Here is a 17,396-nt window from a genome sequence, read left to right on the forward strand (position 1 = left end):
ATATCCAATTCTTTAACAACCCCTCTCTTGCTGTGTGCAATATTATAATCTCAACTCACCATCTTCTTTTAATATCAATAGTTCTTTCTTCCTTTGGATAGGAGTGATAGAAGGACTCTGAGTTACCAAGTCCTGAAGTCTTCCATGATTCCTCCCAACCTCGTCATACTACTTGGTCCTACTGATTCTAATGTTTAAATATCTCTAGAATATTTCCCATATATCCACATCCCTATATCTGCCTTGTTTAGGTTCTCATCACTTCTGGTGGATTACAAATGGTCTTCTATTAAACATATTTTTTTCATTTGTTTACTGCTCCCAGTCTATCTTTCAGCTACTAAATCTAGTCATATGATTCTCTTGGGGAAATTTTTTTTTTCCTTGGGGAAATTTTTAAATATCTCGCTCTCTAGAATAGGTTCAGACTCCTTAACAGTGTAAAAAATGTTCTATAGAATCAGAATTTTTAAAAGTTTTTAAAAGTTTTACATTTCTTATGTAAATCAGATTTTATATAATTTTTCCCTATCCCCTGACAAAATGTCTATTTATCCAAATTCTCATAATACACAGAATTTAGTTTCTCAAGCGTATTATATGATATCCTGCTTCCCTACAAATGCGCATTATTCTTGTTACTGAAAATGACTTTTCCTTCAAGACTTTTCTTCAAGATTGAGCTTTGGGAAGGAATGAATTAATGTTTCTAAAGTTCTTACTGTGTCAAGAACTCTGTTAAGTGACATAAAGGCATTGTAATATTTGAATTTCCTAACAATTCTAAGACGTTCATATCATCCCCAATTTAAAGGTGAGGAAATCAAGGCAGAATTTAAACTCTCATCTGGATGACTACAAAAACTATCCTGTAACCATTGTGCTCTAAATTATTTATTTAATTCTCACAGGAAGCTAGAGAAAGATATTTAATTTGATTTCCATATTATACAGATGATGTAAAGCTGATATCATGGATTATGGGTAACACACGCAAGGTCATATAAATTCAGTGAAGCCTGAATTTATTTTCAAATTTATCGATGAAAAAACATATTAATTCCATCATACCACTCAGTTTCTTTAAATATCACCTCCATGAATCATTTCCTAAATACACTATGGGCAGTTGGTAATGCCAGTATTCTTTCTTACTATACCTCATCTAGTAGAGTAAAAGTAAGAATTAATACTTACCTAGAAGTCATTTAGCATGGAGGCATAGTGCCCTTTAGTAATTATCTCATTTGCATATCTTAACATATATCAAATTGATTATATTCATCACTCTGTGTCTGTGTGTTTACCTGTTTTCACCACTAAAGTATGACTACTTTGGAGGCAGCCACTGACCTGTACATATTTATTTTCCTAGCATCTAGCACAATTTCTTTCTTGTAGAAGGTACATAATAAATGTGTTTAATTAAATAAATGTGTTATGATTATGGGATGATTATAGTATTAGTAGGACAGAGCAAGAAAAGAAGAAGGGATGTCTTAAATCTCAGAGAACAAAAGCAGTCTGCTCCTACATCCCTTGAGTTCAGAATAGAAACTTTGGTAGGCTGAATTATTTTCCTAAGGCTACATGGCATTATGTTTTCTTATAATGGATATAAATTATGCATTTTTCCAAATGGCAGTAGTCAGATAGTCTAGTTATGTATCTTAATAGATATCACAAATTTAGCTGACTAAATATGCTTTGATTTATTTGCAAATTTGGATTCATTTTATTGACCCCATTGTACATTACAGAGTTTACTTCATATTCTACATGCATTATAAATTCAAAATATTGGAAAAACCTCTTGATCTGCAAAGAGATCAAATTCATCTAAAATCACCATCTCTGTTTTCCATCCATTTGAAAAGATCGGTTAAGTGTGTTTCTTAGGCATAGCCAGACTTCTGGAAAGTAGAAATTGGTTCTTATTATAGTCTTTGGCTTTGTTTTACCTAAGAGTATAATTGACTACTTTCCCCCCAGTTGTTCCCATTCAAGGCTTGCTTGCAGCTTCCTCTCTGATGTTTTAGGGATTTATCACTCCTATAGCTTTTCTTATGCCATATTCTTTGCAGACTTTAGGTCCATGAGGTGTTTTTGTGTGTTTCTGTTTCTCCCCATCTTTAAGACAATTGAATTTGAAAATTCACCAAGTAGATACAAAGTTGCTATCTTCATTTTAGACTAGGGTCTTAGATATTTGTATCAGAGAAAAGATATTGACTTCTCACTCACTGCAGGATAGATGAATTAAGTTCTTCCTGTCCACCTCATTATACATTATTCAATCATATCATTTCAGAGAGGTTAAATTTCTAATGTTTATAAGAGTAATTATTTTAGTTTATGTCAACAATTTGTATCCTAATGATTGTACTCTATATCCCCACACCTGATAAGTAACATTGTAATGTTTTCGAATTTTCTATTTTTAAATGAGGTGTTATCTTCATGCAAAATTGCTGCTATAGATGATTAAACTGATAAAACTCTTGGCAGAATATTAATCCTTAGCTATAACTTCTGTAATTTTTTAAGTGTTTGAGGTCCTCAATCTTCTGTTTAAAGAATAAAGAATATTACTCAGGGAGGCACCTGGGTGGCTCAGTGGGTTAAGCCTCTGGCTTTGGCTCAGGTCATGATCTCAGGGTCCTGGGATCGAGCCCCCCATTGGGTTCTCTGCTCAGCAGGGAGCCTTCTCCCCCGCCCGCCCCCGCCCCCTGCTTCTCTGCCTACTTGTGATATCTGTCTGTCAAATAAATAAATAAAATCTTAAAAAAAAAAAGAATATTACTCAGATAAATATTATAAAATGAGGTCTATGTAGTTCACTTGAATTATATTAAGTTAGAGGCAATATATATAAATGTTCAAATAGAATCTTCCCAGGGTAGAACAAAATATTATGGAATCCGAGATATATAATATACATAATAATTGAATGGTTAATTTCTCAAACTGCTATTTAGAATATTTTAGCATAATCTTGATCAAGTAAATGAAATTATCTTCTCTATGACCTAGAGGCATGCTCTTACAAGCTTTGTAAAGAAGAAATATTTTTCTGAACATCCCCGAACTCCATCCCTGTTGTCATCAGCACTCATCTATTACCCTAACAGGCTGATCTCACTTGCTACTGGTTTATTGACTGGAAGTTACTGTAATCATGCTTCCTCCAAGGCTGAATTGCTCCCTGTACAGTATAACTGTTGGGAACCTTGGCTATACTCTGACAGATTTTCTCTAGTCTAGCCCCAAGCTATGAACTTGAAGGTTTCACTTGGGTCTTATAAATAGTCAGGTGTGACAACATAGAACTATGATAATTGTGTGTGTGTATGTATGTGGTACCTATATGGATATGAAAAGAGGCTTTGGAAAGACACAACATTAGGTTTCTAAATGACCTTGATAACATCATATTTAGTCCTCTTTTGGTGGATAAATAAAGCTTAATTAATTTTTACCCTGAAGATACTTTGGGAAATATACAAATATATACATTTGCCATCTTACATGGCTTTCCCACCTTGGTATTTTTTACAAAAATTATTATGACATTTTAAAATGCTACCTGTGTTATCCCTCTAGCATAATGAATTGCATATTTTGTTTTAAAGCCCACTTTTTTTGAGGGAATGAAAAAAGAGTAACAGAAACAAACCATGGTGTGTTCTTAGAAGCTTAAATACTAAAAGAAAGGACCCTCAGAATTACTGACACTCCCAGAAAAAAAAGGTGCTTACCATCCAAAATACTTAACAATGATGAACATATGTACCCACTATGATGTTTAAAAAAATCTCTTCCACATTATTCAAATGAAAAATTAATTAAAATCTTCTAAGAAAGGTTGTCCATATGAATCCGGGTAAAAATCTCCTATGATTTGTAGCACACATCTCTCTCTTTATTTATTTATTTATTTCTTAATTTTCAGTTTAGCCTGTTGATTTTTCAGAAAATGGCAGGGAAAAAAACCAACTCCGTATATCTCACTTATAATGTAAAATATTCAGTCTAAATCTTTAGAAGTATGTCTTTTGAATAAAAGAAGACAGATACTACAGTGTTTCTGCCAGAGAGTCCAGTTTAAACATTCTGCAGCATGCAAATGTTATCTCGTCTATGTGAGTCTTTTACCCGCGTGGATGTTGCAGGGTTGGAGCCTTCTGCCTGTGATTTAGGTTGTAATTTTATTTGTGGAAATAAACCAATTGCAGAGCTTCAATTGTCTTAGCGATGAGGTGATCAATAGCCCATTACTGGATAGAACAGCGGCTACAGGAAGTGCATTGAAGATTTTAATGCATGAATTATGCATGCGGTGCTCATTCTTTAGTCTCCGAACAGAATGACAGGGTTTGTGAAGTCGCCTCAGATAGTTTCTTGCATTAAGTGACTGCAGTGAAATGCTTAATATTTTCAGGCATAGAAGCAGCATTGACTCGGGCCAGCCGAATTTGGAAGATGTAAATCCCCCAGCTCCCAGCACAGAATGCTTTATTTGAAAGTATTGCTATGTAGGGAGCCAGCTTCACTGTCATCTAACCTGCTCTCCCCAGAAGGTTGGCTGAAGGATGGGAGCGGCTGTGCCTGCCTCTGAGGTCACAGCTTGAAGTCCTTTTAACTTGCTTTCTGCTGCAGGAGAGAGGCGTGTTGTGGTATAACTATCACTGCATTTATTGAAATGGACAATTTGCAATAAATACAATACTCAGAATAACAGACAACTCAGCATATCAGGTAAGTGCAAGGTTTTTCTCTGGGTTCGGTCATTGTAAGTGAGAATGTGCTGAGTTAGGATAACGGTGATGCAGTCAGTATTAGTAAGGTTGACTCAGACCTCGGTATTGAGATGCAGCGTCAGGGTTCTGAATTGTTTTGTTAATTGAAAGGTGACTTTATTTTATATTTTTGACAGTGTGGTGCCATAAAGTATTTTATTTGCATGCAAAAGCTTTTCAAGAATGTACCAGAGCTTAGATGTATGTGTCTTGGATAGATAGAGCCTGCAAATTGGGGAGGGGCAGCACTGAGCGTGAGCTGAATCAATAAAAGAATTATCTCCTTCTGGAGAAGTTTGAGCAGGGCTGTGGTATTCCTTTGGCTAAGATTATTTCCTTTATGTCAACATTTTCAGATTACGGTTTAAGATGTTGGTAGACACCCAAAATGTTTAGTCCTTCTCCCAGAAGTAGAGGGTAGCACTGAGGTACTCAAATTCAAATACTGTGTTGCATACAAATTGAACAGATGGAATTGAAATAATTTGGAATAGCGTGTCCTTGAAGGAAGACCTTGTTGTCAGAAAGCAGTTTGAATTCTACCTGGAGTGTTTTGTTTTCTTTCCTCCTGTCCAGAGTGCCTTACTATAAAAAAAAGAGTAGATAGATGGTATATTCTGAAATTTACACCAAAAAAAGTTTTATTTTTTTCTTGATGTTTTAAAAATTAAGTTTATATAATTATAGAACCTACTGTATAAAAGCCAAACAAAATTCACAAAAACTCTGAAAAAGTGAAAAATAGTAATAATAATATACCACTATATTTGCCAGTCTTTGTGAATTAAAACTGCTTGCTTAAATATCATGGCAAATAACTAATAAATATCTAAATGATATGCAGTATGATATGAATTCCTCAACCTCTTTTTAGGGTGGGAAAATAGCATTAAAAAACATTTAGTAAGAAACTAGATATAGTAAAATGTTTCAAAGATTATTTTAAACAGTAAATATATACTATTTATATATATACACTGTTAGTATATATACACATATGCATATATGTATACATGTTTATACACACCTTTATACACTATAATATATAATTTGTAAAACATAATATGTGTAATATAACATGTATGTATATGTACTTCCTCAAGTATGATGCTAAGTTTTTAAAAATGTTTGCTAAATAATCTATCAAGAACCAGTAATAGATAATGGTAAGAATGCTTTCTGAAATAGGTATCACTTATTAAAAGAAAAAGGGAAAGAAATATAGAACAATGATAATAAGAGCACAGGAAAACTACTTTTCAAACATTTCACAATGTATTTCAATTCTGCTGCGGTATTATTCTATCGAGTTTCCTTTCAGCTGCCTGGTAGTATGGTGGCACAGAACTCACACTGTAGAACGTGTTTGAATCTGCAAAACTGAGCTAGTTTAGGTACAGGAGGAAACTCACACGTTGAGTTTTCCCTGGGGGGAGGGGGAGAGGATGGGAAGGAGAAGTAACTGCCTGTACATGTTCAAGTTCTCCTGATGCTGAGTCATGGTGTTCAGTTCTGCTCAAATACCTCCTGGCTGAGGTGGCCCCTTAACAGCTGGTAAAATGGAATTGAAAGGAAAATGGGAAAGAATGGAAGGGGCAGAAACTTAAAGATATTTATTGCTTAGCAGCATACTAAATTCTGAGTAATGAGCATAATGGCAGCTCTACTCGCTGGAGCTGGCTGAAGTGGCAGTAGAAGAAAAGCCCGCCATGCTGGATGACAAGATCATAGCAGTAAAATTAATGGACTAACATGGTGAGATTGTATGAACAATGGGGTCTACATAATACTGCACTTGTTCATCCTCTCTGCCATCGTTCTAGTCTCAAACTTAACCCGAGCCACTTCTCAGTATCACTGAAAATATGTGATGGTGAAGGAGTATTTCCAGGATCATGTGAGGGAAATCTGGAATGAGATGCTCTCAGTTCCCAATTCCCACAGTAGTTGTAATTAATTTTTATAGATTGTCAGTTGGGAGAAACTAATAAGAGATTAATGAGGATATTTGAATATTAACCACAATATATGAGGTGAGACACCAAGATTAAGTTAGATAATGATTATTATGGCAAAGCATGGTTGTATTAGATGCAGTTAGGAAGGAGACTGAAGATCCAAAAAGAATATAATAAAAGAAAAGAGGAAATGGAATGAGAAACCCATATAGCAGTGAAATATTAAATACAGGATTTTGAAAGAAAAATGTATTTAATGAATCGTTGATACATATTATTAATGCACCTTAAAATCAATTTATAAGAATTCTGAAATATTATGATTCACTAATATAAAGCTTAGTAATTTAATTTAAACATGTATTTTAAAGGTGACTGAATATAGTGAGAAATCAGTTGAAGAACATTTTAAAATGATAAGCCATCAATTTTCTTTTTAGTATAAATATTTATATTAATGTTTGCACCTATGTTATAATAAATCTAAATAGAAACCTATCTATATGTAAAACTCTGTATATCTCTATATGTCCTGTTTTCAACATTAGCCATAAACTAAGATTATAAAAAAGTTACGAGTCATTTATTGGAAGACTAAGGAGTAAAAGCATTTGAAGAGAGATAATATGTCCATTTTCCAAACTTAAAACATACATACAAATTGATTAAATCTGAGTTTATATTTTTGTGGCAAGGAAGTCTCCCCTGTATTTTTTTTAAGATTTATTTATTTGAGAGAGAGAAGGTGTGGGGGGAAGGGCAGTGAGAGAGGAAGAGAGAATCTCAAGCAGGCCTGTTGAGCATGGAGCCCCACACTGGGCTCAGTCTCAGGACTCTGAGATCATGACCTGAGCCGAAACCAAGTTGTTGGATACTTAACTGACTGAGCCACCCAGGCTACATCCCTCTGCTGTAATTTTTAGTAAATAGTTCTGATGAGTTACAAGCTTTGTAAGATTCACAGAAAGTTTTTCAAGTATGAATTTATACTGAAGAATGATACCAAGAAATAACATCTTCTCTTTTCTGTCATAGGAAAAAAAAATAAAATTAGTTCCTCCTTAAAATATATTCCCTAAGAAATTAGTTTTTGAAATATTTTCCTTTCAAAAATGCTCCTAAAATTTGACTCTGAGGATGTTTCATTTTAACACAGCTTCATACATGTTTCAGCAATCTCTTTCCTCTGATTATAAATATAAATTTCACTCTCTTTTTCATTGTTTTTAATCACTTTCCTCTCCTAAGATAACTCAGTATAATGAAGAAACATTTATTTAAGGATCCTCTTGTGTGCTTTTGCTAGGTATTCTGGCTTCCTCGACACGAAAAAAGATAAGGGGCAGTGCTTTCCATAGAACAAGTAATCCAACATAGGAAAAAATTACAATATAGCAGCATCCAAAATATTTGGTATAAAAAGTTTAACAATCGTAAGACAAGGAACCATATTCAAAAAATTTCAATTGAGTCCAGGAGAAGAATATACATACGTAAAGGCATGGAAGCAAAACTTAATACTTTATATTCTAGTGTCAGGACTGAAATAGAGGAACTGGATAGGTCTAGTTGAGAATAAAAAGGGTGGGAGCAGGTGAGAATTTAGGCTTGGTTTTATAGTCATTGGACGCTCACATATGTTATTTAATCTCTTTGGAGGAAAATTTAAGGGTCAAAAATTTTCAGACCCTTGAATCGGATGAACGCTGAATATTTTTCAGTGATTGTTAGTTTGATATTAATTATTATAATAATCTTGCCTTTTAGTCAGTATTCTCACGCTTTGCTTTGCTGCCCCTGGAGGGACTGCCCCTCCCAAGTATAGCCAATTACTAGACTTAGTGAACCAATTACCCTTGAATTCACGTTTCAAATGCAAAGCAAGCAACCAGGAGCCCACACCTTAAACTTCCTTCTTTATCAGTGTTCTTAGGCTCTGGCCAATTTCTTCTTGCCCTCATCACCCCAGGGACAAGTACCAGACAACTAGGCACAGCTCCAGTGCCCTCCAGAGCTTCCTGAAGTAATTCAAACTAGCCAATTCTAAATCCACTTATTCTGCCTCCTTCCTGAGAAAAGCATCATAAAGGCTTTTGCTCATACTTTTCTCCCTCCTTCTACCTCCTGATTGGCCCTAGATCCCCTAGATTCCCTGTGTGGCCCCAGTCATGGTATGTCCCCTTCTCTTAGGATCTGCGAGTGTAACAACTGCCTTTTCAATGGCAGACATCATCAGATCTATTCGCTTTACCATACCATAATAATAATGAAACCTATATAATAATAAAACCTATATTAAAACAAACATGAGAATGTCTTAATATCTTTAACACCAATTAACATCAATGGAAAGGTTAATAATATTCTCAGTATTTAAAATAAATCAGTCAAGTCTTTTTTAAAAAATCATTACTGTTTTATTGAACTGCTATATTCAGAGTTAGGGGTAAATCCTAAGTGAACCTCTTATAAACATAAGCTTAACTCTTTCCTAAGTTGTTGTTAGTAGAGAGAGGGTATATCCTCCAGAAATATGAATGGACAATTAGAAGTTTCCAGTATAATGGCAAGCTATATAGGTCTAAAGTTTAATCATTTTTTCTGAGTTTGTTTTAACTTGTAGCATATCTGCTTTATAAAAACAAGCATCTACCTTATCCAGCAACTAAATCAATGTCAAGAGAAAATGCCACCTTATGCTCCTAAAATATCAAATACTGAAAATGTAATTATCAAATGCTAGTTTTGTTTATATAATGTCTTTGGTATCCAGTAAGCGCACACATCCTAATTAACAAATATTTCTGCTACATTAAGCCTACAAAATTGAATTGAATGGTCTTAAAAATGTGGTGTCCAAGAAAAGGTTGTTGCGAATCAGCAAATGCCAAACATTGGAACAATGAACCAAACACAATTAACCACAAGACTAACAAGAATTGAGCCACACAGAGGTAGTGCTCTGAAGTATATATACCAAAAGAAAGCATTGATATCTTTCCGTGGTACACTGTATTGCTTCAAAACACCATCACTGAAAGAAATTGAGAGCAGTAAATGACTTTGAAGGGTAGAAGAATTAAACAGTTAAATGCATGTTTGAACTTAATGGTTTTTAACTTCCCTTTCTACTCCAAGATTGTATATGTAATGAATGCAATCACAGTAGCCCTTTAAGATGTGAACTTTTGAGAAAGAAATTCAAGTGGAAAATTGAAGATGATTTAGATTGAGAATAGGTTAGAAAAGACACTAGTCATGCTAGCAGATGGAAGGGCAGCAAGGTAGGTGGCTGAGAGGGAATCTGGAGGCAGAACTGTGCCAGAAAGAACATAGGAATTTAAACAGATGGAAGATGATATATTAGTTGGCAAAAAGAAAAGCTGGGTGACAAACAGGAGGATCTCTTGAAGAACTGGATGAGTAGGCAGCCAAGAGGTGAGTTGGATGGACCAGTAATAAACAAAATAGGTCAGTATGAGGGCACCCAAGTTCCAGAACAAATAGGCAAGAATAGTGGAAAACAACTGCAATTTTTGCCTTTACATGAACCTAGGGAATGACTTTTATTCATGATTTTTTTAAAGTGCTTTAAAATTAAGATCAATAGTGATGATCTACGGAGGGAAAATTTTAGTAGAAAATTCAAAGGCACATACCACTGAGGAATTTTATTCTGTAAAATTATCATAAGCATGAAATGTATTTTTATTTTGTAATTTTATGTTTTCTGTATTTGAATTCTGGCCCAGGCTTAACTAATATTTGAGGATTTGGATGAAAAAATGTACTGAGGGGTAGTATAAGTAGAGAATAAGAACTTTAACCCCTACCAAAAAGAAAATTTGCCAGTCTATGGAAAATTTAAATATAATTGTATCTTTAGAAAAATTTCTTATATTGTATTATCTGTTAAAAGTGGTGATAGCAGTGCCTCAGTAAACATATAGATGATTACAAGTCTTCTAGTCTTTCTTCTGTCTTCAGACTTATCTACCTCTAAATTACTATATTCTTAGATAAGTATTTATGCTTACAAACATTAAGTAGAATTATTTAACATAATTAAGTACTTTTTACATGACAATTGTCATCATAAAAAATGTGCCAGGCATAGTAATGTTTGTATGAAGGCGCTGGCTTTATGGCCATATTTTTAAAAAGATTTATTTATTTTAGAGAGAGAAAGTAGGCATGCACATGGTGGGGAATGTAGGGAAGAGGGTCAGAGGGAGATAATCTTCAAGCAGACTCCGTACTAAGTTTGGAACATGATCCCATGACCCATAAGATCGTGACCTGAGCTGAAACCAAGAGTCCAACACTCAGCCAACTGAGCCACCCAGGCACCCCAGCTTTATGGCTATTCTGATTGGCCTTCAGATAGATACGTGGGTTCTAAGCAGAAGAGATACTTCTATTTGTCCCATATATAAACTTAGATTTAATACCACTCTTTGTTTTGTTCTCCCCTCTAAACTATAAACATATTTTTTTTGATACGTCAACAATATTTCTCAGGTCAGTCCATTTCTATCTATTTTACTAGCCAAACCCCTTATGCCAAAATGCCTGAAACTTTGATCTTTATTGCCAGTGTAATCACTTCTAAAATATCTGCATTCTGGAGCACCTGACTGGCTCAGTCGGTAGAGCATCGACTCTTGATGTCAGGGTCATGAGTTCAAGCTCCATTTTGGGCGTAGAGCTAACTTTAAAAAAAATAAAATATCTGCATTCCGATTAATCCCACATAACAGAAGCAAGGATGATCTATCATGGTAATCTGGGATGTTTGACTGTTATTTTCAAGTGATGTGTGTAGTTGCAATTTTAATCCTCTGGATTAAACTTTTGAGCACAAGGCTAGCAGCAATAGCTTCCCAAGTTCTAAGTAATTCTCTTGAGTTGGGGAACCATATTTGGCAAATGCTACACATATGCCAGACACTGTGCCAGACTTTGGAGATACAAGGATGAATAAAACATGAATCTTTCCATCAAAGAATTTATATTCTAGTGGAATAAACAGATTTATATATACTAAATACTACGGCACAGTTTAATAGAGGGAATGATGTTATATCCATGGATAGAAGATATGTATACTACCCTAATAGTTGTGACTCTCTTGAGGTCATGGAACATACTAATTTGTTAATTCAGGAAATGTTTATTAAGCCCCTTCTCTGCATAATGGCTATGCAAGGGGAAGTTTATTGCCTATTGTCATGGACAAAACAGTCTGTTGAAAAAGAGACTGGAGCAAACAGAAAGTTTATTGGACAAAGATAGTTCTTGATGTGAACCAGGTACAATAAGTGCATATAAATTGGGCTTTATCCAAAAGTAGGGGAAAGCATCAAGAATAATTTCTTGGAGGCAGCAATCAAAAGATAGTTACAATGACTTTTAAATAGTTGTATAATGGTTCATTCAATGTAGTTATAAAATAAATGGTGTTCACTGGAAAATTTAGAGGCTCACACTAAAGAAAGGTAGTTAATGAACACAGCTTGAAAGGATAAAGGAAGCAAGTTTTGTGTTTGATGCTGAGATAATTGCTTTAATGCATATTCTTTTAATCCTTTTTAGAAGACTATGAGATTCACACTTTGAAGATTAGAAAACTGAGATTGAGTTTATACTGTTACTAAAACTCTAGGTCCATGATTAGGAAATTAAAATCTCTCTGCCATATCCCCATAAGTTTAGTATTTTTTCTTTTCTTTTTTTTTTTTTTTTGGCATTTTGCAAGAAACTTCAAATATCAAAGCATGATAATTCAATGAGATCTTGGACTGCTATGTTCATAGGTTTGTTTATCTATCATTTATTTAACTAAAATGCATATAATGAAAAAAGTGCAAAGTTACAAGTTAATTTTTATTAAGAGATTTGTAATTAGAAGAGGGTCAAGTATGATTTGAAAAATTAACCATCCATAAACATCCTCTAAAAATAAAAGGTCACTTTGCTCAAGTGTAGAAAATTTGACTGATGGATAAGGAACAAAATGACACATGAGGAAATACATTTAACAAGATGTCCAATATATGGACCAGCTTAAATATCATTAAGTAGATTGATGGGTAATGAGTTTTCAACAAATTTATGTTAATAAGTTTATTATTGTTTCCTCTAAAATGTGAATTAGTGATAAGAATAATTTTGTAGTGCTTTTCCCTGAGAGGGTACCTTTAGAAGCTTTTTTCCTTCTTAATTCCTTCAGGAGAAAATGTGATATTAACCAGGCAAGTTTCCTACATATAATTGAATAATAGATTATCACTTGTGTTTTATTTATCATTGCATTGCCAGTGTCTAGAACAATGCCATGAGCAAAGTAGGTGTTCAATAAATATGTGGAAAGTGAATGGTCACATGAATTAATGTTATCATATTTTATTAATTTGAAGACATTATTTTTAAGTCACACCATTAAATTAATAGACTTTGGCGAGCACAGTTATTATGTAAATGTACATACCAAATGTAAAATGACTCCTGTAGTAGGATTTTTTTTTTTAACAACAAAAATCTATCTTGATCTAATGTACGCCTGTACCTGGACATCTGAATATCAAGTCAACAATGTTAGTTTCTTTATGAGTGTGGTCTTCAATCTCAATGAAGACCAACTTTGCTATGCTTTAAGGAACATGCTTGGCAACCAAGATTTAGATATCTTTCTGTCTTGTAGCACCCTCTTTCCTAGCACCTTGACCCATGAGTATATTTTGTGAGAGTTTTCACAAGGATTATGTTGTAAATGGCAAGTTCAGGTGATTGAGATGAATATACAGTGTGTTTTTTTTTTTACATTATTGATTAGAAAATTAATGTAAAGGATTTGGTAATTTAAAATGCAGGTAGATATTCTATCCAGAAAATATTGTGGATATTTTAATAAAGAAAAATCATGTGTTAGGTAGAAGTTATGTTAATAGCAGAAATGACAATAATTCAACTATTTTAAGTAACATTCAAAATGCTTTCAGTCTACATAGGCACAATTATCATTCTGTTTTTGTACATATCTTCAGCATTTAGCACATTGCTTGATATATTGTATATAGTTGGTAAATATTTGTCATCAATTTATGATAATAAGGTCTTGTTCACTTGCGTAATCAATTCATACTAGTTATAATCACATAGATCACAATGAGGCAGTAGCATTGTTAGGAAGGTATTAAAAATGGTGAATATATTGCATATTGTGACCTAGTCATAGCTAAATGACAAATTATATGAAACAATGTGTTCTGCCTGCAAGATAAACAGAGATCTAGGCCATAAGAATGTGTCTTATTGAGTCTGGGGTTGTGTCATGTTGTTGAGGATGACTTGAAATAGTATATTGTTTCTTTGAAACTTACTGAAGATGTTAAATTCATGAGGGGAGTAGAAATAATAATAAATAATAATAAAGTTATTGAAAGACATGATTATTTGTGCCAGAATACTCAATTAGAAGAGAGAAAACATGGCCAACTGTGTACATAGATATATTTGGATGAGACCTTTGCAGGGGAGCATGAATGCCAAATATTGTTGATTTTTAAATAAATCACTTTGTAGGAAAAAAGAAAATTCTTTGGCACCATGACTGTTGTGAGGTTATGAAATATCATATAACATACAAATATGATGATTTTCTGTGTTCTTCATTGCAGTAGAATGTGGTCCCCACTCACAGAAATATTAACGCCTTTAAGTGAACCTCTCCTTTCATTTAAATTGAACTTAAACTGATGTTTCATACAGTAGTGAGAAAAATATTTTTGGTAATTCAAGAGAAAGATTTTTTTAGAATTTGTCTATCTAGTCCCTCATCAAGAATAAAATGAAATCTTAGAGTTGGAATGAGTCATATAAAAACGTAACTAATCTTTAATTTTTACATGTGGAAACAGAGTTTCTGATGATTGAGGCTTATTATCTAAGGATCTACTATTTAGGCATTCCTACATACAGAAAAGAAGTTTCAAAGCATACTTGTTAGAAATTGAATAATAATATAAAAATTGCAATAATTTTTCCTTAATTGTAAGATTCTTGATTGAGATTTAATGTTCTTCATATAATTAATTTTTTAGTTTAAGGGGAAAATGTTCTTTAATGAACTCTTTCGCTTCTCTAAATTATCTGTTTTGAGAAATTCTTAAGAAAAGAAAAGAAACTTCAATGAAAGAAAATCATTCCTCTGGGATTCAAAACATGTAAAATTCTTAGATTTTTAACTACAGAAGTATTATGTTAGAAGAAACTCATGAGCATGGAATTGGAAATGGGTACTAATTTAGACATGCTTAGTGTCAGTATAAACTTAGTTTCTTCTTTAAAAGAGCTAGTCATGTGTCAATCAACGTGCCAAAAATAAACACTTTGGTTATATATATAAAAAAAATTTCAGTAGCTTGTAATTTAGGAAGAAACAGAGTAAATGTATTAAAGATGAAATGGAGGAGGTTGTATAAATCTCCGTTTCTCACATGGAAGACTGATTAGGATTAAAACAGTGCAACAAAGTATAGATATACAATAGATACTACAGAAGAACTATGATGATTATACTGCCTAGCAATTGGTAAAATAAAGATAATGAATAACAGAAATTAAATTAGTTAATTGTCCGAAGATGTTATCATCTGTGTCACAGCAAAATTACTCTGTTTTGTTGACATAATAAACCACTATTTAAAGGGAGAAATAGGTACACCAACATTTATTCATTTTATACTTTGTGCTAGGCAGTGTAAGTGTTTTGCAAATTTATTCAAATGCTGTTGCTGGAGTAACAGTAAACATGTTTTATTGTGTTAATAAAACTTAATATATTAATTTTGTCTAGGAAATGATATTTTTGACATATATGCATCATATGTGTGATTACTTATTTAAAGATAATTTAGTACTTAGTCTTTATAAATCATTATATAATTGCATATGAGACCAATTACAAAGAAATATAGCCCTCTATTTGTTTATTTACTTAAGAATGGACTGATTAAGTTCAAGCTATAAAGAAAAATAATAAAAATGCATATGAGTAAAAAAATGCATATGAGTAGAATGAAAATTAAATATTTCATCTAGACTGTAAAGATGATTATATGCAGATTGAGTAAATTGGGGAAACAGAATCATGTGATGACTTTAGAACCTGATCTAAAATGAATTCAGCAAGAGGCACCTGGATGGCTCAGTTCGTTAAGTGTCTACCTTCAGCTCAGGTCATGACCCCGGGGTCCTGGGATGGAGTCCCTCAGAGGGCTCCCTGCTCAGTGGGGAGCCTGCTTCTCCCTCTCCCTCTGCTCCTCTTTTCCTGTTCTCTTGCTTGCTCTCTCTCTATATATATCTTAAATAAATAAATAAAATTTAAAAATAAATAAAACAAATTCAGCAAACAAATCAATGAAAACGTTTCAGTTTATAGGTGATAGAAGAAATTACTTTAGCAATGACATTTTAGTAAATGTTAGAGACAAACAGTAAACTCATATAGACAATTGATACAAAAAGAAATTGAGCAAAAATTTTCCTTTTTTTTTTTTTTTGTAAGAAAGAGAGAGTGTGAAATTGGGGAGTGGTACTGGAGGTGTAGAAGGAGAGGGAGAGAGAATCCTAAATCACTCCAGGCCCAGGGTAGAGCCAGAGTTGGGGCTCAATCCCACAATCCCGAAATAGTGACCTGGAAATCAAGGGTCAGATATGTAACCGACTGAGCCACCCAGGCGCCCTAGAGCAAATCTATCTGTAATTGAAAAAAAAAAAAAAGATGGCAGCGTTGGTCGTGGGGGGTGGGTTGGGGGGAGGTCAGAGTATTAAGAACTCAAATGTTTCCATGAAGTCTCCTGCAGACCTAAGTATTCATTTCATTTTTTCCTGTGCATCATCCCCCATAGAGCAGTTTTTCTTTTCCAGTATCTGTAACAAAGTGACTCAAATTGGCCAGAGCTATTTTTTTTACATGCATGTTTCAGAGAAAAAAATTGAATTCCCTAATGGTTACTCCTTCTTTCAATTTGTGTCACTTTCAAACATTGACTGGCCTATTTATGACAACTAAAAATGTGAGCTGAAAAGTATTTGAATTTTATTATTTTCAAAGATCTTTAGAGAAAAGCTGGAAAACAATGAATTGATAATGTGGATAGCATTTGGAACTATATCCTACTAGTTATGAACAGGCACATGCTGAAATAAGGAGCAATAGTTTTAGTTCAGCAGGAAGGAGTGAGTTGTTCCTCTAGAGCTTCTAAACTGTTATACATATATTGTCATAGGAACAGTAAGCTTTATGCCTACATAAAACAGATTCTAAAGGCTGCAATTTGATGTCAGAATTAACATAAGAATTTGTGAAGAATACACCTGATATTCATTTAAATCTTTCCTTTAAATTGTTTTTTTCCCAGTGACATTTCTCTAAATTCAAAATTTCTCTTAGTGTTTAATGATGGGAAAATGTTTAATTTAATTAAAATTATTCTTATTTCTTTTATTCAATATGAGCTATATAATTTATTGCCCTTTATTTTACTTTACATTGACAGTTAAATTTTCTATTCAATTAATAAGTAATGTGCCCTAGGCTAGGTTACTTGGTGCCCTTCATGCTGGGGTCTCATTC

The sequence above is a fragment of the Martes martes genome, assembly GCF_963455335.1.
Source record: "Martes martes genome assembly, chromosome: 8".
NCBI classification, from domain to species: domain Eukaryota; kingdom Metazoa; phylum Chordata; class Mammalia; order Carnivora; family Mustelidae; genus Martes; species Martes martes.